This window comes from Xyrauchen texanus, chromosome 47 (genome assembly GCF_025860055.1).
Source record: "Xyrauchen texanus isolate HMW12.3.18 chromosome 47, RBS_HiC_50CHRs, whole genome shotgun sequence".
Classification (NCBI taxonomy): Eukaryota; Metazoa; Chordata; class Actinopteri; order Cypriniformes; family Catostomidae; genus Xyrauchen; species Xyrauchen texanus.
Genome location: NC_068322.1, coordinates 2,507,905 through 2,515,954, shown reverse-complemented (window position 1 = coordinate 2,515,954; position 8,050 = coordinate 2,507,905). Strand labels below are relative to the sequence as shown.

The 8,050-nt window shown below is 39.2% G+C and overlaps 1 protein-coding gene across 2 annotated transcripts in view; it reads left to right on the top strand.

The window, feature by feature from the left end:
- Positions 1–3,333: 3,333 nt before the first annotated feature.
- The window catches only part of LOC127639279 (oxysterol-binding protein-related protein 8-like), a 95,007-nt gene continuing 90,290 nt past the window's right edge, over positions 3,334–8,050 (top strand). For both annotated transcript variants that reach the window (XM_052121207.1, XM_052121204.1), the window contains exon 1: positions 3,334–3,626. The gene's annotated coding sequence lies outside the window, so the exon portion shown is untranslated. The remainder of the gene's footprint in view (positions 3,627–8,050) is intronic.

The window sequence follows — 8,050 nt, the reverse complement described above, 5'->3', positions numbered from 1 at the left end:
TTATAAATTGCTTCACCCAGTGATTGCAGTACGAGAGATTTGGTGCCAATAATGACTAATACATTGATATAGAATGGATGAATGATCTAACTGCACTACTGTTGATGCATTACGTCATCGACCTACTTTGTGATTTATTTATTTAATAAATACAGTAGAGAGATGTGTTCTACATGTGCGCCCCCAACTTTCAGCCAGAATGCATTGTATTTAGGCCTAAAACTTCCGCACCAGTTTATATATTTATTTATTTGCGCCTTATATAATGTCATAGCAGGCAATCATGTACTGTCGTCAGTGGCTTGAATCTGTTTGGACCATTCACTACCACAAGATGGCAGCCTTAGATTATATATTTCCATAAATGCCATACTTAATAGAAGGCAATGTGTGTGTGTGTGTGTGTGTGTGTGTGTGTGTGTGTGTGTGTGTGTGTGTGTGTGTGTGTGCGTGTGTGTGTGTGTGTGTGTGAAAAACTAATAAAGAATATTGCACTGACAATGTCTGTGAATGCCTGCCTTGAATTTCAAATAAAATAGCAAATGACTCATGAAGTAAAGCATTCAAACTTGTTTTAATTATTGCACCACTGCTACAATTACTACTCACTATCAATGAGCCTGACTTGTAATAAAAATCCATGCATTCTTGTATGTCAGGGGACTTGGAGATTCAGATTTGGATTTCCAGCAGTCTGTCTGCTTTACAAGAACCTGTTGCGACACACTGTTCTGAATGGTGCAGTTTTTCTTGTTCAAATGCTGTTCTTTTATATGCCTCTAAAATCACTCACTCTGTGCTACAAGCAGGAAAATACCAGGCTTGTTTTGGAGCTATGGGAATCAACTGACCAGGCAGTGAGGGCAGGTCAAGTCCAAGTCCGAACAGGCAGACCTTGGAAGGCAGAGGAGGTCGTAAACCAGGCACTTTCAAGACTGAAGCATCAAGAGATATTTGGAAGAGCATAGTCAAGAAGAAAAGGCCTTGGATGGGGGGGTGGCTTCCAAACTGTGGTCAGCATCCTCCCGAAAACAGAGAAGAGGAAGGGTATAAGGTTAGGGCAGTGTGCCAGCAGCAGCAAGGGTGCTGGACCGTATGGGAGGGGACATTACCCCAGGCCAGGCTAAGTTTTCTAATAAAATCCACCTACGATACCCTACCAAGCCCTGGGAATTTGTCTCGGTGGTATGACAAAGAGGAGAGTTGCCCCCTCTGTGAGGCCCCAAGAGCAAACTTGCAGCACATGTTGATTGGTGCAGGACTGCCTTGGCACAAGGACAGGACAGATGGTGGCATGATCAAGTCCTGCGGAAGCTGGCAGAGATTCTAGAAGTAAACAAAGGCAACCATGTTCCCCTGAGGCAGTGTGTTGATTTTGTTAAAAAGGGACAACACCGAGGGAAGCCAGATCAAGCTTGGCGCCTGGAAGTGATTGGTCAATGATGGTCTACTTTGTCCAGCAGCTAAAATTTCCAACCGAGGTTGCCATTAACTCCTTGAGGCCGGTTGTTGTGTTGTGGTCGACTTCAGCTTGTAAAATTGTAATGATTGAGCTTACTGTGCCATTGGAAGAGGGTCTGAAGACAGCCTATGAGAGGAAGAAACTAAAATATGCTGATCTGGCTGTAGAGTGCAGGGAAATGGATGGAGGACTGCCACCTACCCTGTGGAGGTTGGATGCCATATGTATGGGAACATCAATGCATCACCTGTTTAGAGACACTGGCATTGTAGAAGCAGCTTTAAAAAAGTATTTGAAGGAACTGGCAGAGGAAGCTGAGAAAGGGAGTTTCTGGCTATGGTTAAGGAGGAAGGACAAAACGTGGTGGGTTCAGAAGCAGGAAACTTAAGAATAGGGAACCTGGGTGATATGTGGTGAGGGCTTGTGCTGAGGTAGTATGCCATATGGAACTGGTGGCACTGAGTTACCACGAGATACAGTGCCAGTGCCAGTAGGGCACTGAGTACGCATCTAGGTGCCAGTTAGCCAATGGGCTGGCATGTATGGTTGCAAATAATTTGTGAAGGAAGGATGTCTGGAAGATTAGGATGAGAGGTGTTGGAGGGGATCTGGTGTCCAGCTGTGGGGGGTGGCAGGGAGACGTCCCTGACCGCTGCCCCACCACCAGGAGATGTTCCGGGATTAATGGGGTAAAACATTGAAGATAGGTGGCTCCCGGCTGATCACCCAGGCTGAAGGCACAGGCAGAGATGCAATAATAGAGATGTGGCAGGCAATAATACCTGGCAGGTTATTACAGCTACTTGTCCATCCATCCATAGTTCTCTCTCTCTCTCTCTCTCTCTCTCTCTCTCTCTCTCTCTCTCTCTCAATTCAATTTAAAACTTTATAGGCATGATTGTGTTTACAAACAATATTGCCAAAGCATGAATACACAAAACAGATAATGACAAGACAAATAATAATAATAAAATAGTAACAAATAACAATAAAAATAGAATTAAAATAAGGTGCCCGGTAATGAATAAAATACAATAAAAACTATAATAACAATATACACTATACAAAATAAAATAAAATAAGCCTTTAACACGACATTATGAACATAAGAAAATAAAAGTACTGTGACTGAAGTACATTAAGGCAGTGATTCGTTTCTGAGGGTGAGCATCTCAAAAATGAATTTTGCAGCAACTGATGCATTATTGTCCTCCCACAGTAACACCTGCATTTGATCTGTTTCTGCTGAACTGGAAAACTGTCATGAGGTTTGTTTGAGAGTAAGTGGAGGTCTCTCTCTCTCTCTCTCTCTCTCTCTCTCTCTCTCTCTCTCTCTCTCTCTCTCTCGCTCTCTCTCTCTCTCGCTCTCTCTCTCAATTTCAATTCAATTCAATTCAATGGGGCTTTATTGGCATGAACAATAAATACAATATTGCCAAAGTAGAACTACATCTTAATCTATAATTACATTTAGTTTAACAAATATAAATATAAAGAGATATAAATATCTCTCTCTCTTTCTCTCTCTCTGTCTGTCTTTTCTATTTCTATTAACAGCCATAAACAAAAACCTAAAATATTTAAAAACGCTACATACATAAGCATATGTATTCCATCTACAAAAAAATCGTCTTCGTTTACACCCCAGTGACTTTTAATATGACGTGTAAAAAAAGCCATCTTGGATGCGTAACAGAAACCGAATTCACAGAGTACTGATCTGCGATCTGGCTGCACATTGACACTCAATAGTCATGAACCCATCTGTCGCCATCACCAACTGATCCCAGACCTGTTCTGGCGGGCGTTTTATTTTTAGCCCATTCAAACGTCGATTCGTCGAGCGCGAGAGACATAACTGAACGATCGACGATAAACAGTCGCGCTGAGGAAGGAAAAGACAGACGTGCGGCAATATCGCAATTCAGGGCTTTTTAATCGCGACAAAACGCAATTCTAGTTTACAATTACAGCGTTATATATTTCCATTGTGGATACTGGACCGTGACCGTTAAAATACGTCTGAGAAGTTTTAACCCATTTACTGATGGACTGACAGACGGATTCTCGTCAGACGACATAATCTACTAAATTCACATTTGACATCTTTCTGCTATTTTAAAGCCTGTTTTCCCTCAGGAAGACTTCAACGTGGACAAATAAGGTTTGTGTTCATATTTATAATTCTGTATGACCATATGAATAACAAGTAAGCTGTACTCCACTAGCCGGGTGTCAAAATGTAGTGTGCTGCCTATTTAGACTGCATATGTAGGCATCACACGTTCACAGCCACCGGCGTTGCACCCTACCTGGGCTGCGTCTAGTGGGCTGCCTAGCTAGTTAGCAGTTTTGGTCACCACATGCGCGTGAAGCAACAGTACTATATAAATATAATGTGGAAAAACAATGTTTTTGAACACTACAATGATGAAATGACCGTGATATATGTATTTTTTAATACCGTTCAGTAAAAAAATAAAAATAAAAAATTAGCATATGCCTATGCTGTCTAGGTAGGCAGCTCACTAGGTTTCGAGACAGAGCCTATTTTGCAGATGATATTTATACACATGTGCATGGATCATCCTGCATACATTTAAGTCGGATTTTCTTGTCTGTATATCTGCATTTCGTATAGACCATACATAGATGTAATTTAGTGATTCAGTGCAGAGTTTTTTTCCTTCCCTTTTTCTCCCCAATTTGGAACAATAATGTTTATGTTCAATGCAAATATACTTTAGAAATATTTACCATGGTACCCATTGTTTCTGTGAAAATACCATAGTTGCTTACTAGAGTAATTGTTACTGCAGTATACTCATTAAAAGTACCACGTATTACTAAACAAATATACCTTATGGTGTACGGTGTCATTATGGTAATATTATGGTATTGTTTGAAGCAGTGGTGGAAAAAGTATGCAACTTCAGTAAAAGTAAAGACATCACATAATCCATTTAAAAACTATTTAAGTAAAAGTACAGATTTTTAAATTGGTACTTTTATTCACCAATGTGGCATTCAACTGATCACAACCCAGGTGAAAAAGACGTACAATTAAGTGTATTAAAAATGCATTACATTATATTTGTATTGTACTTAAAACATATTTAAGTACATTTTTAATACACTTAATTGTACGTCTTTTTCACCTGGGAATGTATAGTCAGGATATTAATAACATGAAAAATTACTATTGCGATTTGATAATAAAATCCTCCATGTGCAGCAATGACAGCTTTGCAGATCCTTGTTATTCTAGCGGTCAGTTTGTCCAGATACTCACTTGACCTTTCACCCCACACTTCCTGTAGCACTTGCCATAGATGTGGCTGTCTTGTCGGGCACTTCTCACGCACCTTACAGTCTAGCTGAAAAGCTCAATGAGGTTTAGATCCATAACACTCTTTTCCAATTATCTGTTGTCTAATGTCTGTGTTTCTTTGCCCACTCGAACCTTTTCTTTATGTTTTTCTGTTTCAAAAGTGGCTTTTTCTTTGCAGTTCTTCCCATAAGGCCTCCTGAGTCTTCTCTTTACTGTTGTACATGAAACTGGTGTTGAGCGGGTAGAATTCAATGAAGCTGTCAGCGGAGGACATGTGAGGCGTCTATTTCTCAAACTAGAGACTCTGATGTACTGATCCTCTTGTTTAGTTGTACATCTGGTCTTCCACATCTCTTTCTGTCCTTGTTAGAGCCCGTTGTCCTTAATCTTTGAAGACTGTAGTTACACCTTTGTATGAAATCTTCAGTTTTGGCCATTTTAAGCATTGTATCACCTTCATTCCTCAAAACAATGATTGACTGACGAGTTTCTAGAGAAAGTTGTTTCTTTTTTGCCATTTATGACCTTATATTGACCTTAAGACATGCCAGTCTATTACATACTGTGCAACTCAAAAACAAACAGAAACACAATGTTCAGCTTCATTCAATGAACCAGATTGCTTTCAACTGTGTTTGATATAATGGCAAGTGATTTCCTATTATCAAATGATCAATTTAGCATGATTACTCTTAAGATAAGGTGTTGGAGTGATGCTGCTGTCTAGATTTGATCAGATAGTGATGGTGCTGTTTTTTACATCAGTAATGTCCTGACTATACTTTGTGATCAGCTGAATGCCACTTTGGTGAATTCCTTTCGAAACAACAAAATCTGTACGTTATTCCATAAGTTTGGCCACCAAAATGTATCAAAAAGTTTGTGTATCAAAAAGTTAAAGTACTACAAATTAAAATCCGTTCATCTTTAAAAATACAACCCAGTGGGTCTGGGTAGTTCAGTGAGTAAAGATGCTGATTGTCACCCCTGGTGTCACAAGTTTGAATCCAGGGCATGCTGAGTGACTCCAGCCAGGTCTCCTAAGCAACCAAATTGGCCCGGTTGCTAAGGGAGGGTAGAGTCACATGGGGTAACCTCCTCATGTTCGCTATAATATGATTCGCTCTCAGTGGAGCATGTGATGAGTTGTGTGTGGATGCTGCAGTGGATGACGTGAAGCCTCCACACGCGCTAAGTCTCCGCGGTAACGCGCTCAATAAGCCACTTGATAAGATGTGAGCAACTGAGATTCGTCCTCCTCCACCTGGATTGAGGCGAGTCACTACGCCACCACGAGGACTTAGAGTGCATTGAGAATTGGGCATTACAAATTAGGGAGAAACAAAATGCAACCCAAATGCGATCTATATGTTGTTATTTTTAAAGCCATGTAATTGAGTCTTAAATGAAACATACTGGAAACAATAAATATTAACTTTTTATATTTAAAGGGATAATTCACCCCAAAATGGAAATTATGTCATCATGTACTCACCCTCATGCCATCCCAGATGTGCTTGACTTTCTTTTTTCTGCAGAATACAAATTAAGATTTTTAGAAGAATATCTCAGCTCTGTAGGTCCATACAATACAAGTGAAAGGTGACCAGAACTTTGAAGCTCCAAAACGCAGATAAATTCAGCATAAACATAATCCAATTCACCATCAATTCCAATCGGTTTTGGGTGAGAACAGAACAGACTCAAATGTAATTCATTTTTCTCTGTACATCTTGACAGCATTCTCCTGGCGATAGTGATTTCAAGGTCACTTACGCATCATATAGCGCCGTCTAGCGCTCTGTGCATGCATCGAGCACTAGGAAATGTAATCGACCTTGAAATCATGATCGTGCCTAGAGACTGCAATGGCAAGATGTACAGGGAAAAAGAGTTATATTTTGGTTTGTTCTCGCCCAAAACCGATTGGATCGCTTCAGATGACATGGATTAAACCACTGGAGTCGTATGGATATCTTTTATGATGCCTTTGTGATATTTGGACCAACAGAGCTCAAATATTCTTCTACAAATCATAGTTTGTGTTCAGCAGAAGACAGCAAGTCACACACATCTGGGATGGCATGAGGGTGAGTAAATGATGCGAGAATTTTCCTTTTTGGTGAACTATACCTTTAAAACTTTCTATTTTCAAATGCTTGTTTTACTTTTGTTTAGTTTTATTTATTAATTAAATTGTTCTAGGGAAAAACCCGGACCTCTAGTTTTTTTTTAGACAGAATGAGTAAATATATTGAATTTATACATAATACAGTTATTGATATTATTGTTTGAATTAATTATATTCTGTTCATGTCTATTTCCATGAACTAGCTTGTTTTCTGAATAATATGCCCAGTCCTGTTCCACCTGCGAATCAGCTTTACATACTGTATACTGAACGAGTTTATTTATTATTTATTTTTATAGGGAGAGTGCAAAACAAACAAAAAACAACTTAAAAAAGCATTGTACATAGAGTTTATAGCTCATGCTAATTTGCATCTCAGGTCCCTAGATAGGCAGCTCAGCGTGTCTGTACTCACACTGCTGTCAATCAAACACACGCTCTGATAATAAGCTTCTCTCTGATCTATTTTCGCAAATGATTAAACTAACTTTTTTTTAATCCGGGTAACAAGAGGGTCTGTATCAGAGTAAAAAGTATTTTTTTGGCAAAAAAAATTTAGCAAAGTAAAATGAGCAAAAACTGTAAATACTCAAAGTGCACAAAGCTACTTAAGTACAGTAATTAAGTAATTGTACTTCTTTACTTTATATTACCACTACATGGTGAAACTGATACATACAGTACATGGCATATATGAAAAAGGTAATCACATGGCATTACCTTCTGAAAGCATGAGTGAACTGTGTTAATGCCAGTGTACTTTTTTGAACGTTTTCATTTTGTTAAACATATTTTCTTGATGGCAATGGAAACTGCGATTACTCGCCTTCGAGTCATTCCAGATGTGTATGACTTTCTGTCTTCTGCAGAACACAATTTAATATTTGTTGAAGTATGTATCAGCTCTGTTGGTCCATACAATGCAAGTGAATGGGTGCCAACAGTTTGCAGCTCCAATATTCCCATAGGGACAACATAAAACAACGTAATCCAGATGACTCTGGTGGTTTAATCCAAGTCTTCAGAATTTATATGATAGTTGTGGGTGTATATTTTTTTACTATTAATTCTTCTGTTTTTGGTGATTCACATTCTTCGTGCATCTCGCCCCCTGCTGGGTGATTTA